The sequence below is a fragment of the Nicotiana tabacum genome, chromosome 12, assembly GCF_000715075.1.
Source record: "Nicotiana tabacum cultivar K326 chromosome 12, ASM71507v2, whole genome shotgun sequence".
Lineage (NCBI taxonomy): Eukaryota > Viridiplantae > Streptophyta > Magnoliopsida > Solanales > Solanaceae > Nicotiana > Nicotiana tabacum.
The window spans coordinates 12,854,411-12,877,123 of NC_134091.1; the positions used below are offsets into that span (position 1 = coordinate 12,854,411).

The 22,713-nt window shown below is 34.0% G+C and overlaps 1 pseudogene; it reads right to left on the reverse strand.

The window, feature by feature from the left end:
- Positions 1-334: 334 nt before the first annotated feature.
- LOC107793502 (RNA cytidine acetyltransferase 1-like) lies at positions 335-16,955 on the reverse strand (annotated as a pseudogene).
- Positions 16,956-22,713: the final 5,758 nt, after the last annotated feature.

A 22,713-nucleotide genomic window follows, 5' to 3' on the forward strand; every position in this document is an offset into this window, starting at 1 on the left:
ACCATTAAAATGATACAAAAATATATACTTTCTCCGTCCCAATTTAAGTTACTAAATATAAAAAAATATTATTTTTTCAGAACTGACTAAAGATAAAAGAGTGTCATATAAATTAGGAAGGGGAAGATACAAAATACACCCTCACATGCTTACCAGGTGAGGGAACTCACCCCATGTGACAAGATTTTTTTTGTGTTTAAACGGCACATTAGAAATGAGGGTGAAGTGTCCAAAAGGACCAAAGCTAAGATGAGGTGTTAAAATAAAATAAAAAAATTGGAGTCAATTTAGAGGGGTTGAAAATTCCGCCAAGGAGAGCTTCTATAAGACTGAAGGACAAGACAACTAGTATCCCTATCATATTTACATAGTCAAAAGATATTCCAAGAATATTTTACATTTGCCAAGATAAATTCACAAAATTGGGATGAACCTATAAATCATTGCATAAATAGTGGTGATGGTTGTAATTACTATGGAAATATGCAGTGAGATGCATAATCGCGCTCTACTCAACCCTTGCCATAAATTAATAAGAGAGACTGCCGAGGAAATGAAGTTGGCATTGAAAACGAGAGGGAACTCTATCGTCATAAGGTAGGTTTGCGTACACACTACCTTTCCCAGACTCCACTTGTGGGATTACACTGGGTTTGTTGTTGTTGTTGTAGTAGTAGTATTGAAAACGAGAGGGAAGAACTTAGTGTGCCAACAAGATCAACTCCTCATCTTCTTACTTGATTTTAATCCAGAATGGTTTTTGTTTCTTTTCTTGCCACTCTTTTCAGTCTCCGGCTCGGAATGCTTCTCAAGCTTGAATTTGTTGGATTTTACACTGATTACACCACCAGGAACTATCTTCCCACCACCATTCTGGAGAGCATTTTCAAAATCAGCTTCTCTGTCCACTATAGCGAACTGCTGAAATAGTTCTGGATTCAACAAACCGTCCGACTTGGCTTTCATCTCATCCTACATATGATCTTAGGTAAGTAGAGAACTTTCCAAGCGGGGGAAAACTTGCAGAGACGATGGTAAGCATTTTCAAACCTGGACTTTCTTTGCAGCATCGCGGAGATCTTCATCCACAGATATAGAATGTGGTTCCGTCTTAATCTAAAAACAAGCAAGAAAAGTGAATGTTCAGCAAAGACAGATGAGCAGAAGATAAGCAGTTACAGTGCCTCAACTGCTCTTTGATTAAAACTAAATTGTTCATATTTCGAGGCAAACTAACACGAGAAGTGTTGGAATATTTGCTTATGTTGACTAATTGATACACAGCATTATGACACATGCAGATATTGTTCGCTTGTTAATGTTAGATTATTTCAACTGCTCTTAGCATAGGACGTACGCGAGAGTGAAATATAACTCATCTACTTACCACTTTAAGCTGAGATACAGTTGAGTCAATTTCTTTTGATGTTAGATTATTTAGGTATTTGCAAAGCCTCTTCATGACTTTCATGAACAAGGACAATATCTGCTGCCTTTCCAAATTCATTTCTCCCTGTAAAATAAGAATTAAAAAGAGTAAACTCAGAGCACTGGAATTCATTAATGAAAGTACCTTATTTTGGATGCAAAGGAAAACTAGCCGCCTAAACAAAAAGGAGAAGGGTATTTCACTGTCCACGGTCTGACAGTGTAGAATAAACTATTAAAATAAACACTAGCAAGCAAGCAAACCTCTATTTCAGGGATGTCTTTGTGCTGCAGGCCATAGCAAAGCAAAAGCGAAGCCTGGGCATATGAAAGTGATACTGGCAAATGCTCCAAAAAATACATGCGCGCAAGTTTTTGAGCAACATCTCGAATCTGTGAAAAAATAGCTCATGCAAATATTTAACATGGAAAATATGCAAAAAACCAAATGTCAGGCGCTTTTGAGATATTTAAATATCGCAGAATTAAAGGAAAGGTAGTTTTATCCTCCTTAGATGTTATGTCCACACACAAAATATTGGGCACTTTTGAAGGGTTTTTGTGCGGCGGCCACATCTTTTACCCCTTTATTTCTTTCCCCTGTTATATTATTGGTCTTTCTAATTCTATGCACCGGATAACATGACCCTTTGTGATCTCCATGCTTAAAATTCTTTAGATATCAAATATCTAATTATAGGATTTTCTTCCCATGTATCAAATTAGAACTTCAACCTTTATAACTGAAGACCTAGACACAAAACAGACAAAGAGAGGACAACGATACACCTGCTATTAAATTATAAAGAAATATAACAGACATATTTCACATATCATTTTTGGTTCAGAATTTTCTTGTTGCCAAAAGTAATATGTACCAATATGAGTTACCTAAAAGTGAATTCCAGTTGATTAATGGTGTTTCAAATTGGAGAGATGCACAACTTTAAGCTCTTTTTGGTGTTTCAAGTTGTTCAGGCATGTTTACCACTATGTTTTTCTTCTTAATCACAAGCTCAATATGATTGTAGATACTGAAACATACATCTCAATAGTGCACCAGAGAATATTCTATCACTACTTGATATAGCATATTTTCATCTCATCACCAATTGAGATCTAACCAGGAGAAGTCAATCAGGTTGTTTGAGTGGCTCAAAGTACTCAGGTTCTTTCTATAATATGACTGTTGGTAATAGGACGTCCACCGACTTAACACTGCATTACATGATATCTTGCTTCACTACTTAATATAACGTATTTCTTCCCTAAGCAACTCATTTCTTACCAAGGGATAGTCAATTAGGCTATTTGAGTAAGCTTCAAGCCTCTTCATCTCATGAGGTTCCAAAACAAACTTCATGAAGTTTAAGAATTCACTTGAAGCAGAAGCAGTAGGGTCCTGCTCGACAAAATTGATCTTCGGATCAAAGACACTGCACGATTATGGCCATCATAAGAATATGTAAAGAGACATACATATTAACTAAACACCAAAATATTCAATTTTACCTCATAGCAAGCTTGTAGTTCATCTTCCGGTAGGTAGAACCCAACAGTTCGACTAACCTTCGCTTGTATTCTGAGAATGTTATAGACAACATCAATATATCGAAAGAAAAAGAAGAAGAAAAGAACTAATAGAATAAATATTAGCTACTACAAGATCTGCAGCTAGTTAGATTGACGGGAAGCGGATAGAAAGGAAGGGAGATAAGAAAGTGAGGGGGCACCACATGAAAACTTGTATATCTCTGTTTTCTCCAAAATTTGAACCGGGGTGAGGAAGACAATTTTCACCTCCTCGATGAGATATTTTATAATTCCAGAGGTTGCTTGTAATAAGAAGTCACTACTCTCTTGACAATGTAAAAAAACTAGGGAACATATATTAGGAATCATAAAATTTGTGTTCCTTTTTATCATTGCAAAAGATTCTTCCATCTCCTTTAAATTTTCGAGAAGAACAAAAGCAACTGATACCTCGGTAGTAGGGACCATAAAAGCCACACGCATCTGACCCAGCAGCTTCAACATCATCATTTTTCAATGCCTTCAAGACCATGCATGTGTATTCACCAGTTACGCTGTTCTGATTCATCCAATCATATGTTATCCAATCATATGTTTGATCACAATTAGTCCTCAATAGCAAACATCTAAAGAGAATTTCAGGAACAAAGGACTCCGAGACTTACCGGGGCATTGCCTATGAAAAATGGAGCAAACTTATGTTTTCTCCAAAAGCGGAAGAGATCCAATGTAAGTCCAAATGAGACCCCAAGGTAATGGAGCCTTTCAGGCCGTCTTTCACGTAATGGGACAAGCAAAGGAGGAAGATCTGTTCTTGATGTTATATTTTCTTCGAGCAAAGAGAACTGAAAGGAAGGTAGTTTGAATTCAAGAACAATTACCTAAAAAGGTTCTAATTCCAAATAGAAGTTTTCTAGATTTTTCAACCATCTCACTTGCCATATTACAGATAATGGTCAATCAGAAGGCCTTAACATGATATATCATGCACTACAAAGTGCTATGCAGACAAACCACATCAACATGAAGCAACGACAGATTCAGTGAGTAATAGTATTATGATTTAACATTGTTAAAAATTAGTACCTTTTGCAGTTTTCGAACACCCAAATGATAACAGGAAAGCCCGTAACCTAAAGCACAAGTTGCAAAATTAGATCAAATAGGAATACCTTCTCTGCAGCTTCAGTTACATTGACTTGCGGAGTCTCCAGAGCATCTTCTGTCTCTACTTCAGATAATTGAGTCAACTGACCCTCAAAGTACCTATTAACAGTAAATTAACTTATTGTGCCTCAAAAATTCTATGTAGGAAAGATAAGCAATAACCTACTACGTGAACGACGAATAGAAGGGAAAAAAACAGAGTGGAGAAGAACTGGCTTTTAATTTTTGATGGGCTGCATATATATATAGAGAGAGACATATACATATATACGACTTTCGCTAACCTACTACATGGTTGTAGCAGGTTTCCTTAAATACCCTGCCAACACATTAAATAATAACAATGAGAGGGCTTTTTGGTCTTTCTACCTAAATTTAAACCCAATATTTTTATCCACTATGTTTTTTTCCCTTCTCTCTGTCGTCCATTGTGAAACCAAAGCAACACCTGGGGCCCGGGGTTGTTCCTTTAAGCAGTGGTTTCAGCATGTATTAAGACTGTCATTAACAAGTTGTGTAATGAATGAGATAATGCTTGTTCTGATAAACACCAGAGATACTTGGAGAAGCTGAAATCGATGAAGGAGATACACTTTGCGGAAAATGGTGTATTTGGAAAATTTCTCAACTGAGGGGGGTGGAAGGAGGGCACCGACACAGAAGTTGAGACCATAGATAATTTTATCAAATGATTTGGGTGGAGAGCGGTACTTTCTAATTCTTTTATAGGACGGAATTAGCAGAGGTTAATTTGAGTTTCTTGTTCAATGTGTATATATGCGTGTGTGTATTTGTTTGGGGGGAGGGGAGGGGGTGTTTGGTGTTTGCTAACACATTATTGTGCTATAGCCCACGCCATTAGTGTGGGTCATTCCTCAGCATATATTTCTTGTAAAAAGATAGAGTGATGAACTGGTTACGAGGGTATTTTTGTAAACAAATAATTCTTTTAAAAATTGTGCAATGCTTTAATAAATCAAACCAAGCAATGGATAAGAAATATGTCAGCATAACTAATGCAAACATAACTAATACCAGCATTACTAATACACTTCATTCAGCATTATTCTTATGCACCCTACCAAACGACCCCTACATGAGTGTAGTAGCGAACACCATCCTTATCAAAAGTGAGGACGTTTCTGTCCTTTCATTAGATAAATTAAAACCAAACACACCCTCCTCTATTCTTCGCTCATCCCTCCCGCCTTCTTCTTTCTCTACCCTTGTGAATTCCTCCGCTCCGCCAGCTCCAATCATGTTTCAGTTCAAGTTTCTCTATTCTCACATTAGAGCTCATAAAAATTAAAAGCCACAAATTCAAACAATATTTTGGTGTCAAATGGTAATCATTGAAAGATGAATGCCGCCCATTTACAATAAATTGAAGTAATTTATGTGAAGTAAAAATTGAGAAAAATCAGAAAATAACATAACGGGGGAGAAATAAAGGGTAAATGGGCTTACTTTCAGTATAAACATATGAACTGAAAGGATGGAATTACTTAGAATTGTCACATCATTCACCGGAGGATTAAAGTGTGTGATAATGGCTTGAACTCTCTTTCTCTTTAGGGCATTTCTACTTAAAACCTCTCTTTCTATTTTGCTTCTCCGAGGATTGAAGGGATCTGAAGTGATTACCATTTAGCTTCATAGTCCCTTTAACTTGACTTTTTTTTCCTTTATATAGTTTTTCATGAAATTCTTGATGATTACCCATGAACAAACTATTCTTAATGATTACCCAAACAAAGAGATTAACTCTTTTTTTATAGAATGATAACAGTAAAACAAAGAGTTTACTCTTAAGTTCAATGTGTGGGAGAATAGGGCTTCTTGCTATCCAAAAGCTACCTTGATAGCATGAGGGAGGGAAAAGGTTTATTATGTTAGCTTCCAGATGATGAGAAGTTGTCTCCATTTTAAATAATTAGTTGCCTTGGTGATGGATGAATTGACTCGACATATTCAAGGGGAGGTACCCTGGCCTATATTATTTGCAAATGACAGTAATGATTGACGAGACACGCGGCAGAGTTATCGATAAATTGGGGGTTTGGAGATAAACCCTAGAGTCTAAAGGTTTCAGGTCGAGCAGGACTAAAACAAAGTACATGGGTGCGAGTTCAATGACGCATCACATGAAGCGGATGGGGAAATGAGGATTGATACACATGTCATTTCCAGGAGAGGAAGCTTCAAGTATCTTAGGTCAATAATTCAAGGAAATGGGGAGATCGACGATGATGTCACACATCGTATTGCAGCGGGGTAAATGAAATGGAGACTTGCATCTGATGTCCTATGTGATAAGAATGTGCCACCAAGACTTAAAGGTAAGTTATATTTAGTGGTTATTAGACCAACTATGTTGTATGGGGCAGAGTGTTGGCCAATCAAGAACTCACACGTTCAAAAGATAAAAATAACGAAAATGAAGATGCTTAGATGGATGTGTGGGCATACTAGGAGAGATAAGATTAGCAACGAAGATATACTAGGCAAAATGGGAGTGGCCTCCGTGGTGGACAAAATGCGGAAAGCGAAGCTAAGATGGTTTGGGCATTTGAAGAGGAAGAGCATTGATACCCCAGTGAGGAAGTACAAGAGGTTGGCAGTGATAGGTCTAAGGAAAAGTAAAGGTAGACCGAGGAAGAGTTGGGGAGAGGTGATTAGACAAGATATAACACATCTTTAGCTCAACGAGGACATGAAGCTAGATAAGAGAACATGGAGTAGAAGGTTAGTAGGTAGTCGAGCATTTTCTCTCTTTTCTGTGGGAGACATGGTTCTAGTTTAGAGCACCTTATCTGCTCCCTCTTCGTCTTATCAGTGTTATTATTATTATTATGTTATTATTATCTTATGCTTCAAATTTATTACTACTGTTGTTTCTTTTACTTTTGTTACCTTTACTATTTTTGTTGTCAATACTTTCTTTTATTCAGTATTTTTATACATGAGAGGATGGAATGGTAATTTTTACTGATATGTTTAATGAACTTGTAAGAGTTGGCTGGTCTCTACCTCACACAAGGTAGGGATAAGGTCTGCGTACACCCCACCCTCTCCAGATCCCACTTGTGGGATCATACTGGATATGTTGTTGTTTTAAGAGTTGGCTTTTTCTCTTAAAAGTGTTGTCTTTTACTAGTGAACTTATAAACTGATTAATTTCTTGAAGCACTAATTTCTAATGATGTTCTACCACTTGTCTTGATATCTTCTTACTTTATTCCCAGCAAATGTGATCAAAGCAACTGTCAAAATCATATGGAAACCGGAAGATGTGAGACTTGTGAAATTTGATGCTACCTGGTTAGGAGTTCAACCGCAACAGAACCATAACCCATCTGCAACACCACAGTGAGACATGGTTAGACATGCTGATAAAGTAAGGAATAAAATGATCGAAAATTATCAAAAACCTCCCTCCATGTCTGCTTTTAAACACAAACTATGCAGACCTTATTTCAATGAGATGGGTTAAGATGACAAGACTTCTGTCATATTCCAAATCTATCTATATGCAGCTTTAATTATCAGTGATAAATTTTGTATGGCAAACAAATCTCCCCTTAAAACTCTTTTTATACTACAAAATTGGTGTGAAACCTTCACTAATCTCTTCAACAATAACAAAATGTAAAACAATCTTCCTCCTGATAGAATAAATCAACTAATAATGACGATGGGTTAAGCAGACCGAGAAGAACTTCTGTATTTGGTCACCAATAAACATTTTGTTGCTCAGTGATTTTGAGCGTGAAGCAAAACAAAAAAAAAAAGCGACAAGGGGTTGTTTCGCTTAAAGCGTGAAGCGAAGCAGTAGCTTCATTGAAGTGAAGTGCAATAAAAAAGTATATCAAAATAAACCTTAGAGCACATGAAAAAACACAGAGAGAAAAAGAAAAATAAATAAATAAATAAAATTCAATTAAATTAACAAACTAAAAAAAGAAATAGAATAATTTAAAAATTCAATTAGATTAACAAAGTGAAAAAAAAGAGAGAAGACAAATAAATAAATTCAATTAAATTAACAAACTGAAAAAGAAGAAATAGAACCATCTAAAGAATTCAATTAAATTAACAAAGTAAAACAAAAAGACAAACAAATAAATAAAAGAAGAAGAAATTATTCTATTCCTTTTCTCTGTAAAAAAAGTAAAAAGTCCACCTTCTTAAAAAAAATCCACCTTTTTAAAATAAAAAATAAAAAATGCACGCCTCCCTCGCTGAAGTAGCTGCACACGCTTCATGCTTCAGTGGACGAAGCGCTCGCTTCATTAAAACCACTTCGCCTCAGTCATCTGAAGCGGACTACCCTTTGCTTTACCGCTTCAACGCTTCCTCCAACACTGTTATTGCCTTCTTAAGGTTTTTGTTTAAGTACTATAATTATACTGTAATCTATTCTTTAGGATGTAATGTTATGGCTCTATTGGTTTTACACATGTAAGTGAATTTAACTTTTTTAGGTTTAAATTGGTTACATTTGACAAATACAACAGTATATGCAATTTTAATAGAAGTACCCCTGCCATATTATCAAGTGCATGAAGAATGGTAATTAAAAATTAGTAAAAAATATAGCATGAAATTCTTGAAGTTGAAAGTTTTATTCTCTTTTCCTAGGTCTCTTCTTCCAATATCAAACTATTTGTCTTTTAATGCGAAACAAGGAGGTTCCCTAACATCTTAAACCACGAAGGAGATCAATATGACAAAGATAAACCTAGAGGGAAGTCTCAGAAGTTTTTCATAATTTTTTGAATTGGTAAGCATTACCCTCATGGCATTCGGATGTGTAGCAATGCGTACGATGCGGGCACCTGAAAGGCTTGGGAATACGTCATCAGCAAACTGCTGGGAGAACTTCCAAGGTATCTGATCTCCAAAGGGCTGGTGACCTTCCCTTAGAGCTCTTTTAGCCGACTCTTGGGTGATTTGCCCCTCCAGGCAGACCTGTGTGTTTAAGTCAAATTAAGACATAGATCAAAAACTCTTAGTGCTGCTTCTTTGATTCCAAGAAACTGTTAAGTTGAAATAAATACCACCTGTTTAATTCTCAGAAGAACTAAATTGAACCAGAAAAAAAAAGCACGAAGAAAAAGTAATCTATATCAAGTAAATCTTCAAAGTTCGTGTCTCTAACAAATAAGGCTTATGATATCATGAGAGATAAACACAGACAATGTCATTGTTCGAGGCCAACGAGTACTGTCCTTATCAGAAAGGACTTAAGAAATCAACCTTACATGATTGACTTATCAAACAAGACCCCTAACCTGGATGACACACAGAATATCAGGAAGACGATTTTCTGATTCATCAACAGAACCTGTGAAAACAATAGTTAGGCGCTCTTGCATTTACTTAATGCGCAATTAATCTATTATGTTCTATTGAAAAAGCATCAACTGGTTTTAATCATACCAAGTAGCACAAACAAGTGGTGAGCTGGAGCATCAGCCATCAATTGTAAATCATTTGGAGAATTTTTGTAATGCGAAGCAACATAGAGGGCCATCATTCGCTGCAAATGTTTCAATGCAAAAGGATCACAATATATCAAAGTTGACCAAGCAAAAATCAGCCTAACTGTAAACAATACATTACTTCAAGAGGAAAGGTGATTTACCTGCAGAAATAACTCACTATCTTTATGATAAGAGAAAAGTGTGTCCCGGTTAACGTAGTAGAGATCACAATCACCCGGTTGTGGTAACCTGGTGAAAATAGGAGAATTGTAACTGGAGATAAAGCATGGTTGACTTCTGTAGGAACTAGGTTAAGCCAAAGATGTTTTACCTTCTGATACTTGGGATAGTATTTGTAACATCCAAACAGAGCAAAGCATTAAGCCATCGTTCAATGCGATCGCCAGATGCATATCTAATGGATTCACTCAATTCTATCTTTTTAAAAAGCCGACCTACATTTGAGGGGAAAACTTAGAGTTTAAACAACTAGACGAAAGAAACAAGATTTTGCACAGACCTTTGACAGTTGATCATACCACTACTTCAAACATGGATAATCATGAGAGGCAAAAGTACATCATAGAAAAAGAGTGACACTTATGAATGAACAAAGCCCTGAGAGAAAGCAATATATTTTTAAAGACAAGAGCGTATTGTCAGCATTTAATTAAATTGGAACGTCCAGTCATAGGAAACTTTCCATCATTTAAATTCACAGGTGGACCTGCAAGAACATTGGAGTTGGAATATTTTAAAAGCATGTATTATAATTATATACTTTGAATAACTCCAGCTTTATTCACCAAAATACTTGGTTTTAGTTGCAAACATTCAGTCATAGACCTGCATTGCCCAAGGCACAATTTAAGGCATGAATTAAGATAAGAAAGACTATGTTATTTAACAAAAACAGGCACAATTCCAGATGTATCTCCTGGCCTTTAGTAACTATAAGGAGTTCCGAACCCAATAGCACTGCTCTCTCATCTCAGTTTTCTTTGCTTACCTAGTTCCTCCTGATACCATTATTTCAGGCCACATGGACTCTACGCACCATAAGTCGAGTGATGACTAGCAAAACTGGAGCTGAAATACCTGAAAGTGCATTGTCTGCACTTTTGGACTTCTGACTTTGTTCCTCTAGTTGCTGCAGCAACTTCAATGATAAGGATCTTCCAGTACCTTCATAGCTTTTAAAAAGATAACAGGAATAGATTCATCATCAGCGCCGTTAACCCCAGGGTAAACACACAGGACTGTCAGAAATATTCTTCTGCCGTATAAGTGAGTAAAAAACAAAACTACAAGAAGAAACATATATTGGTAAAGGAGGTTCTTTGGTGTAAGAAACAAAACTACAAGAAGCAACATATATTGGCAAAGGAGGTTCTTTGGAGAGCATAACATTACTAGAAGGAAACTAAGCAGAACACTGCCTCATACCCGTTCACAGTTGATGCAAGGAAGACGAGGTATGGACCAAGCAAAGATCTGACAACAGGTAATGGAATAGCTGCTGCTTCATCAACCACCAACAATTCCACTTGTGATAGCTTTTCATGCTCATGTGGTAGTATATACTGGCATTGCATAAATGATGCAGAGAATATCAGAAACTCAGACAAAAGGAAAATTAATTGCATTACACATGATAAAGTACATCAATGATCGGATACTTGCAAAAACGCTTTGCAAATAATGAACAATACGGGTGTAAAAGATACATATGTTTGTAAGAATAGGAAAAATAATAGTTTAGTAATACCAATATATTGACAACCTTAAGAGAACACAGTAGCACAAGAGAGAAATACAAGAAATCTAGCCAGCATACAGAAATCACCACCAAGAGGAATTAAATTAGAGCAAGCTTTCAAAATGCCATCTAATGTTCAGGGACAACAGAAGGTGCAGAAAGTGATATCAGATTCCAGGATTATTCCCGCACGAATGAGCTTGGGAAATGGAAGAGCCATTATCATGATATAACTCTTCCCCAATATTACTGACCTGAATTGTTTGTCTGTGCTGCTTATAGATGTTGATCCTCACGATAGATTTTTTAAACTCCGGATTATTGCTTATCACAATATCATAATCAAGGTGTTCCTGTAAAATAAGCATATAGTAAGTTACAACATCTCTATATACCATCAGCAGAATGTGAAATCAATCACAGATACCAACTATATGTGAGACAGGGAAAAATCCCTTACACGAGAACTTTAAGAAAATCTTATACCATGTTTATGTTTTTACGCATATTTCAGTAGGGGAAGCATTTTCTCACTTAAAAGGACTTGAAGGGCCAAATGGCTGACTCGAAAGGAAAAATAACATCCCTGGAAAAGATAGATTTCATAGAGACTGAAAATCGACCCTGCTCAAACAGATATATCTGCCTCTTACCTTGTACTCGAGCATGGCGAAACCCTTGCAGACAAAGTCAAACAGAGTTTTCAGATTTTCAGGACTAGGCGCTGTTACATAAATATTGGAATACCTGAAATAGCGAACTATAGAAGTTAGTAAAGCACAAAGTAGGATCACAGAGGAACCCAAGGGTGTAGCTTAGTGGCCAATGAAATGGGCGGAGAACCATGAGATCTCAGGTTCAAACCCCAGTAGAGACAAAAAATACTAGGTTACTTCTTCCCATCTGTCTAAGCCTTGAGGGACAGAGTTGCCCGGTACCTGTTGCGGGTGGGGGTAGCAGGTATCTGGTGTATTTAATCGAGGTCCGCGCAAGCTAGCCCGGACACCACCGTTATCCAATAAAAAGGTAGGATCACAGAGAGGAATGAATATTGAAACCAAAACCAGATTTACCCTGCAGCAACAGCCCCTGCAATTGCCAACCCAAGAGCAGCTGACTTCCCCCGGCCACGAGCAGCAAGCAGAGCAACAGTACTTCGGAGCGTCTTATCCAGGATAGCGTCAAGAAATGTGATCACTGCTTTTCCCTATTTCATACTGTTTGATTAATAGCACCTTACAGTAATAGGACAAAAAAGTTTAAATTGCGGTGGACAGACAACTGCTATTTATGTTGAACTCGGTATTACAAAGTTAGATATTGAATCCATCCATTTAAGCTAGTAAAAATGGTTCTTTCAAAAATTTACTAAACAATTAGAAAAGACTTAAAGATTTATTTAATGAAAGCATGGAAGAACAAGAAGTCATTTTTTATGAAAGGGAAATGTAGGAACTCCAACAGATAATAATTGACGCAAGGAGGACTTAACATGCTAATAAAATTACTAACTTCAAGATTCAAAGCCCACAAAGCGATATTTCTTTATCAGCAAGTCATATTCTTTTACTTAGTGAGTGAAGCTCTGTTCTATTTATCAAAAGTCGTGAAGCTTTATTTTATGAGCGATTGGCCCAACCGAACTGCATGATTCTACAACAAAAGGATTTGCACAATTCAACCAGCGGCTTCTTTAGTCTGCATTCATTATCAACACTTTGGATGGAGAAATCTACTTTTGGTGATTTCATCAAAAATTAAGAAAAAATCATATTAGATCTTTTAAGTGCTGACAACTCTCACAATTTTGACTTGTTGACAGTTAATTTTCAATCCAAAAAAGTAGGAAAAGAATTATTCAAACAGAGAAGGAAAAAAACCGGTACAAGCACCAATAATGATTAAGCTTTAAATCAACAAGCTCAAAGTTTTGGACAAGTTCTTATGTATGGTTGTACTTACTACAGCACCCACTTTTTTTTTTAATAAGGTAAATAATTTTATTAACAATTGGGGTGAACCCTGTATACAAGCCATATACCAAAAGAAGAGAACCTATACCAAAATATGGTTCTCCACAAAAGAGGCCCAATCCTCTATACAAACCGGAACCTCATGATTACACCAAAAATAAACGAGAAACAAAAGACTATATTGCAATTTTCTAAAATCTTGTTCCACCTCTTCAAATGACCTCCTATTCCTCTCTCCCCAAATAACCCACATGATTGCTAAGGGGGCAACGCTCCATGACCTAGGGTTCCTACTCCCCCTCATGCGAACCCAAATATGCAACGCCTCCTTCACTGCGCCTGCCATCACCCATAGTATCCCAAACAAGTAATGACCAACTTCCACAACCGATTAGCCACTTGACAATGCAATAAGAGATCACCTACATCTTCGCCCAAGCTCTTGCGCATGAAACACCAAATAACATGAATAATCCTCCCCTTAGATTTTCTACTGTCAAAATCAAACCCCTTGCTGCAAACCACACGAAGAAACACACCATTCTAGGTGCTTTGGGAATCCCAATAGAGCGAAGAGGAAAAATATGCTCCTCCCTCTCTCTCTCTCTCTAGCAGCCTCTTATAAAAAGATTTATCAGAGAAAATACCCTCCCTACCCTCTCGACACCTCCACATATCGGATATATTATTTGACGAATCCCACCCATACAATAACTCGATCAAGTTGTGGAACTCTTCTATCTCCCAATGTTGTAGGTTCCTCCGAAATCTCAAATCCCAAAGAACTATCCCCTTATGCTATCTATTTTTTTTTAAAAAATCCTCCTATTAACTGCGTATTGTCTGATTACTTAGTGATCCTAGTTACCAGTGGTTGCAACCAATCCAACATTACGCCACAAAAGAAAAGGACAAAGTGTCCACCGTAAATGTAAATTTTACCAATTATCAAGTCATTATCTCCTGTTAATCTTGTGTTCTATACAACCTTATCAAGAAAATAAAATCTTGTGTTCTATACAATAACTCAGTTAAACATCTACCTTGCATGCAAGTAACTCTTATCCTGGGGTTAGTTCCACATAGTCTAGTAAATGGCTACGAATGACATATTCAGAGAACAATTGAAAAAACAAATGCCAACTTTTACAGTTCAAGTAACTAACCTGGTCCAAGGTACAGCATTTACGAATAAGAGGACCAACAGGGAAGTCTTCATTCAATTGTTCTTTTAAATTCCTTAATTCCCTTTCTGCTTCTGAAAGCCCCTCAGAATCCTTTATCAAAGAAAGAATCATGAATGCTTATATCAAGAGATTATCAAAGATAGTTACCTTGTACTAAAAGTGACTCCGGAAATAGTAATTCTTTCACAGTTCAACATCTGATATGGTGTAATTATATATGAGAACTATAATTTATATGGACTATCATCTAAATCAATGCCTATCATCTAAGATATAGAAAACAGTAAATAGTACGGACCGAACCGATCCAGGAAGAACTTTACCTCTTGAATTGGAACAGCAGTAATATTCTTCATGTGGAAGGAGATTGGTAGAGTTTGTAATTCATCATTCATGACAATACATGTTTCACATGATGCAATAGAGAGTATAAAACGCTCATTAAAGCGAGGGGTAGCGTGTGCATGGGATTCCGTACGAAATCTGTTGTGAACATCCTGCATTTTCACAAAACTACAGTGAGTCTTACGATTAAGCACGCATTGAAAACCAATTAGCAATCTGCAAGCCAGTAGTAGCTTCTTCATTCAAATACTCTTCTTCTTGTGTGTGTGTGTGTGTGTGAGATCAGTTGAAATCTTATTTTACAATAAAGAGCAAGAAAAAAACAAATAAGAAGTAAAAAGGGAAGGGACATCATGAATCTACTACTTATTCAAAGTTTTCCGGCCTAGAAAGCAGAGCAGTTGGGACTGGAGTGTACCATGGCCATGGCGTAGAGGCTCTTAAGAGAGGACAAAGTGCGAATCAACAATAAAATTAGCCCACCACCTTCAACTGTCTCTATTGTTCTCGCAAGAAGATTGGGTGTCAAAACCTCGAAATCCTAGAACATCATAGAGGAAAAGAAATGAAATATTCCAAAAGATCATGATTACATTTACATAGAGGCTTAAAAGAGGAAATAGGAAGTCGATTTGCTGCAAATAGTTCATGGAGATTTAAAACCTCTCATTTACCTGTAGTACACACATGCCATAAGTGTTTCCTAGAATTCTTTCTGAATCTCTATACAAGCAATAGCTGACGCCTCCCGTTTCAATGAAAAGTTCAAAAGGTTCTACTTTTTCAGGGTCCAGTAGTCCCCTCTGCATATATTTTTTTCACTTGCTTCTTTCTCTTCTGCTTGTGACTGCAAAAAGACGATTGCCTCTATCACTGACAAACTGTCTAAATGACAAATAACATCCACTGGCAAACTGAGATGAACGCAGTGAGAAAAAAACACAGAACAAAGTCCTCACTAATCACTTGCAAGATAATCAACCCAATATAACAACCTCCACAAAAGAATGACCCTAGCATTCCTTCCAGTGCCTGAAAATTTGCCAGTAAATTTACTCCAGATATAAAGCTGAAACTAACTTTTCATGCAACAAATAGAGTGACTAAAGTTTCAAGACAACGACTACGCCTCAATCCAAACAAGTTGGGGTCAACTATATGAATCGTCACTGACAATGTTACTCCATATAAACTCATGGCAGGGCAATATTATCCAAAATAACAATAATAATAATAATAATAATAATAATAATAATAATAATAAAAAGTACTAGAATGCATTATATTGACATATAAATCTCTGAAAGGCTAAACAACTCCAATAAAAGCATAGGATGCAGTGACTAAAGTTCCAATATTTAATAATAATATTCCCTAACATCAAACTTCGACTATGCAGAATAACTGCTACAACAAAGTCAAGAATTTTGGTCAAGCAGCTCCATAGATTTTTCACAGTTTCTTAATGTCAAATAAAATCCATGGCAGTTTATACAAATTACAAATTTTAATCTATGCCTCTCTGACTTATTAAAGGCAGGAGGTAAGGTCTGCGTGCACACTAGCCTCCCCAGACCACACTTGTGGGATTGTTTTAATCTAACTTCCATATAGAATTAACAAATTCACATTTTAATAAAGGCAAAAATTAACAAAAACGACTATATCCATAATTAAAAAAAAAAATCGGAATAAGTAGAGAACCAACCTACTAAGTTCAAGTTTGTCCTTATAGCACCAAAGCACAGTAGGCCGTGACCTCACTAGAGCTTTACTCAACATGTAGTGCAAATTAACAATCTGTTATATAAAAAAGTGAAGAATCAGAATCAAGTTCAAATTTTTAACAACATTTACGCAGATAAAAAGGAGGAACGAAAAGTGCATGCCTGGTCACGGGATTTGTCACCAATCATGACAAACATAGAACGGTGACGATTTCTAACCCCATTCTCTATTAGGGTTCTAATGTGTTCATCCACTCTAATCCTCATTGTTTTCTACTAAGGGTTTTCTTTGTTTTCTACTAAGGGTTTTCTTCTAGCTCAACTGCTAGTAATATCTTTTAGGACTGCTATGTTTCTGTCTGCGGTTGGTATATTTATACATTTCCCTTGCCTATTTTCGGTATTTAATTACTTAAAATTCTATAACTTTGATTTGTTAGGTTGGAATATTAAATAGTGCATAAAGCCATGACCAAGTAAGATACTCATAAATATGAAAATAAAATATTATAATATAATTTTATTTTTTTAAAAGCTAGAAATCAAAAATACTAAACCTAAACGAAAAAAAAAAAGTTGAAGCATAAGTAGGCAATTAAAAAAAAGGGAAAAAGACAAGTATAGTGGAAAAAAGGTGGTAAAGGTTAAAGAAAAAAATAATGGAAAGTAAAATTTAGAACTTTAATAGTTATATTATAATTAATAATATGTGTGTTATGTAACTTAGTATATATTTCAGTACGGTATTGGTATTTCGGTATTTTATTTTTAAATACAGAAAATACCAATTTTTTTAATAAAAATATACCAAATACTATATCATATATTAAAATATCGAATACCAAATATTAAAATTTTTGATTTCGATACGATAATTCGATATTTAGCAAATTATGTACAGTCGGATCTATGCTGGTCTACGTTCTTGTACTAGGGTTTAACGAGGATTTATGTGAATATAAGAACGTTCGAATTACAATTTTGTATTTAAGTTTAGGCAACACTGTAATTTTCACCGTAGTGTTTATTAGTTTATATAGGATAACAATTATTGTCATCCCTCAAGTTCCCCTTAAAAATCAAAAAACCTCCCACAAAATTGAATGTTGACATTTTTATTCTCCAATCTCAATTTCCGCTATTCGCAAAGCCTTAAAATAGTTCATCTAGTAATAAATGGGTCAAAATATTATTTAATAATTTTATTTAATAGGATGCTTTAATTAAGCATTCACAATTTCTTATAATCCTTCTTCCGTTAGTTAATATTTTTAATTCATGTCTTCTTTTTCTTTGTGGTGATATTATCAAGATCATATGTTGCTTGCATAGTTGTTTCCTTTATAGAGAGCTAGCAAAATGGGATTAATATCTATTATTTTCAACACTTACACTTTTTAAATTTTTAAATCACGCTTTATAACTCATAAACGTTGTTTAATAATAGTTTATGTAGTTAAAAACTATGTATTTGCTGAAATGGGCACACATGTAAAGGCGTACCTCAAGACTAATATATATATATATATATATATATATACAATATTGGTTTACAAAAATAACATTATAATATTAAGTATAATAACTCATAATGAAAGGACATAACAGAAATTCTAGACATTAGCCTTATAATCATATTAGTTTTAGGACATAATACTACACGTTAGTAATCCTACATGACAAGATTCCAATGCAATATTTACAAGTACAATGTTAGTGGACCAAAATATCCTTAAGATATCTTTCGATAAATAACTCTATGTTGGATAAAATTGTCAAAAGTTAAAATCTTAGAATTTGAAATTAACTAAAATTTAAAGTCTAAAATAAAGTGTGGTTGGGGAATCATCGTTTGCACAGGAAATTGTTATCCCCACAAACTCTTCAAGATACCCAAATATAGAAAGTATATAATTATTTTCGGGCTTACACATATAATATTACGTGTTAGCATATAAACTTAATATCTTTAGTAACATGTTACATTTTCTATTAGTATAATTACTTTCGAGATAGAGACATATTTTAAGTTGTGTAATCCTTTTACTTTTAGGATATACTTCTTAAAAATTTATATTACTAATTTAATTTGAAAATAGCGTATTGTCCTATTAGTAATTTAATTTGAGAATGTATTATATTGTCCAGATCCGTTTAAAAAAAGGAGAGCCTATATTATTATAAAAGCATGAATACAATATTGATAGATCAAAATAGACCTAAACATTAAATAGAAAAACTCATAGGGACATGACTAACTATAATAGCCTATATTTTGGACTAAATACCTTCTATGTTAATTGTTTTTAATATTTAAGATTCTGATATTAATAACTTTTTATCTATTAAATTCTTGTTAAAAATATGTAGGAAGGTTTATTAAAATTAATTTCAGTAGAACCCTCCGTATTAGCAATATATTACCACTCCATAGTGTCCAAACCAAGAAAAAATAAAAATAATATTAAATAGACTGCATAAACCGTTGAAATTGAGAAAAAAAAATATATCCCTATGATAATATATTTTTATATTATATTTGAACAACTTTCCTATTCAAATAATATTTTTTAAATTAATTTTTTATGTAATATTAAAAAATATACCCAATTATTAATGAACAAGTAAGAAAATATTTAAGAATATAAATGTGTGACAAAGAGAAAGGAAAAAGTTTGGTAAGAGTCAATACCACCAATGATTCTGTAAGCATAAAGATCTAAAAGTGGAATGTCGTATCGATCTTTTTACTCTTTAAAAATAAAAATTTTGTTGGATAAAATTATATTACGATTAAATATTCAAAACAAGAGATGAAATAATATTACGAATCTGAATCAACATAAAATAAATTATTTTTTGTTAAGACCAAATAATTAAATCTTTCAATTAATTATTTAGCAAGAGAATCCAATTCAATTATTTTTTAAATTCATCATATGGGTAAAATTATTTTTCTAAGTTAAAACAAAATCTTAGGGTAAAAAAGGTTAGAGATTAAAAAAATTAGAACACAAAGTAAAAAGGGTTAGAATAATATTAAGAATCAAAGGGTCATACAAGTGTAGAAGCACAATCAAAGCTAAATTCTGAACATGAATAAGTTTTTCTAAAACTTAACTTAAATTCTTAAAATTTGTAAAATTAGAAAAGATTAATATAATTTGTAGAGACATCCTCAATATATAGACTTGTGGCCTATATTTTTTCAATCACCAAACTTTGAAAATCACATAATCAATCCGTTAAATAAATCAAATAGAAGATTTAGGGTGTGTTTGGTACGAAGGAAAATGTTTTCATGGAAAATAAGTGGTTTTATCACGTATTTTTTCTTGTTTGGTTGGTGAATGAAAACTTTTCCGGAAAAATATTTTTAGTGTTTGGTTAGAGAGTAGAAAATATTTTTTAGGAAAATAATTTTTTATGATATTCTCCTCCCTCCTCCTCCTTCCCCTCCCCCTCCCCCTCCCCCATTCCCCCAAGTCCCTATGTTTTATGTGGTCTCCCCTCCCGCTCTCCCCCCATTCCCGCAAGTCCATATGTTTTATGTGATCTCCCCTCCCCCTTCCCCTAAATACCCAACATTTTCATGAATTTTCTTCAAAATTTAATTATCTATACTATATTAAAAGCACGAACGCTCTTAGCGAAATATCGTCGCCTTTTTTACCCCCTAAAAATAAATTTTATACTAGACAAAATTATCATTTAAATTATTTTCCTAATATTTAAGTGTTTGAAATTAACTAAACTTTTAATTATTAAATCTTTCCTTATTTGAACTATAAAGTCATAACATCAAATTTAATTGCACTTTTCACAACATTTATATTCGGCAGTATCTTAGTTGTCCTAAACACATTCTCTTTTTTGCTTTTTCTTTCAATATCCTTAAGAATTAGAATATTCCATTAAATAAACATTTTTTAACAATCATTTTTACAAACAATTTTCACTTTTCCAATTGAATCTGGGCACCAATGCAGATTCTATCTTCTCATTTATCTATATTACATTAAAAGCATGAAGGCCATTAACGAAATGTTATTCGTCTTTTTTATCCTTTAAAAATATATTTCATACTAGACAAAATAGTCATTTAAATATTTTTCTATTATTTAGGAATAGCTATTGCATTATTTTCTTAATATTTAGTCATTTAAATCTACTAAATTTTGTGTATTGAATATTTTAAAGAAAGATAATAACAGTTTTAACCGAGTAAGTCTTTCTAGATATTTTAGGTTACTAAAGTTTAGGGCTCTTTAAATAGGGAAAAATATTGAAACTGAGGTATAAGTTGATACGGTAATTACTTGTATAGACATCATGTAATGAGTATACATTTATAGGTTGAATACAACGTCCTAAATATTTTAGGTCAAAATTTTGATAACTTTTTAACTCCTTTTCGGTCTAGGAGTATTATTTTTTAAGTTGTTGATTTAGTTGCATAATTGCGTTAACCAACCACTATTCTTTTGAAGGATTTCCCCTCTGGTCATATTCCAATTAGCCTAGGTACTTCATTTGTTCCTCAAATCTTCTCCGTTTATGTACATTTAGTTTGTTTTGAGTTTTTTTGTGAGTTTTTGCGTTTGATTTTAGAAATAATGTATGATAATTTAATTTATTGTATCTTGAAAACAAACTAATTATGTTCTTTTGTGTACAAACAGATTTTTATTATTTGTCCATACAAGAAAGGTGGTAGAATATTGGATAACTAGGTGGTTGTGATATGAAGAATATGTATTCAGAGGAGTTAGATGATTATTTTCTATTAGACATGAATATCAATCTGATATCCCTAAAGCTCCATTCATAGCCAGCATGCGTGTATATAGAAAAATCTTTTTTTTAAACTTTATTTCAAGTTCCTTTTTTATGCGTTTCTTGCGTGTTATCCGGTTATGTTCGTTATTTAGGTAGACAAAATATCTTACCGTTTCTTTCACTGGAACTTTATTTGGATAATCAATATGAATTTTAAATTGCTAATTCTATCTTTATGTGTATTTTCATGAGAGTGATGATAGGTCGGAAACCATTATGGATAGCAAGAAAAATTATAGAGCAGTAAATCTCTCTAATTGATCTAATTTCTTTCATATATTTTTTACTTTTTATCTCTGCATTCGTTAGGGGTGTCAATGGTTCGATTCAGCCGATTATTTTATAAAATTTGTATCATATAAATTTTTCGGTTATTCTATTATGTATAATCAAATTAGACTTTTCGAAACCGTCACAATCATATCGGTTTCTCTTCGGTATCGGTACGGTTCAGTTAATTTTCGGTATTTTTTTAAATATCATATAAAATTTACCAGTAGAAGTAGAATGCAATAACATATGTTCTTTTATAGGACTTAGCAAAACTCTCTAGATATTTTTACTGTTTAAAGGGTGATGAATTAAAAAAAATGAAAGATGGTTAGAGTATAGATCCATCAACTATTCTACAACAACGTAAAAGAAAGCAAGCAAAGGCAAAGAAAATATATATCACACGAGTGGAAAGATATTAACCAAGTTGGGACTCAACAATAAAGTCTATAGAAGATTAAATATTCAAAAAGATAAATCTAAATTATATGAAAAGAAACATATTCAATACATTATATTTTGTTACTCATAATCGCTAGAATACTTTGTGTCTTGCTAATGAAGATACTTGAAATAACTTAGTTTAAGTAGAAGTAGCATAATAGGTTTTAGAAATTAGTATTTTGAGTTTAATTACTTGTTCGCTTGTAACAGTTTTCATAATTCTAAGGCCCAAAGAAAAATTTAATGCATTATTATTTTTAAACTTACTATATAAATATATTTTTTACATGTAAAATTTATTCGGTACGATTCAGTTTTTTTTCGATTTATTTTCATAAAATAAAAAAACTACCCTAATTATCGGTGCGATTATAAATTTATATAAAAACCTACGATTTCTTTAAAAGAAACCTAAAAATCGGTTCTGTGCGGTACAGTTCGGTCGATTTAGTCCGTTTTCGAATATCCATTGATACCCCTAGCCTTCATGCCACATTATGTCATTTATATACTAAAATTGGTGATTATATTGGCATAAATATCAATTTTTGA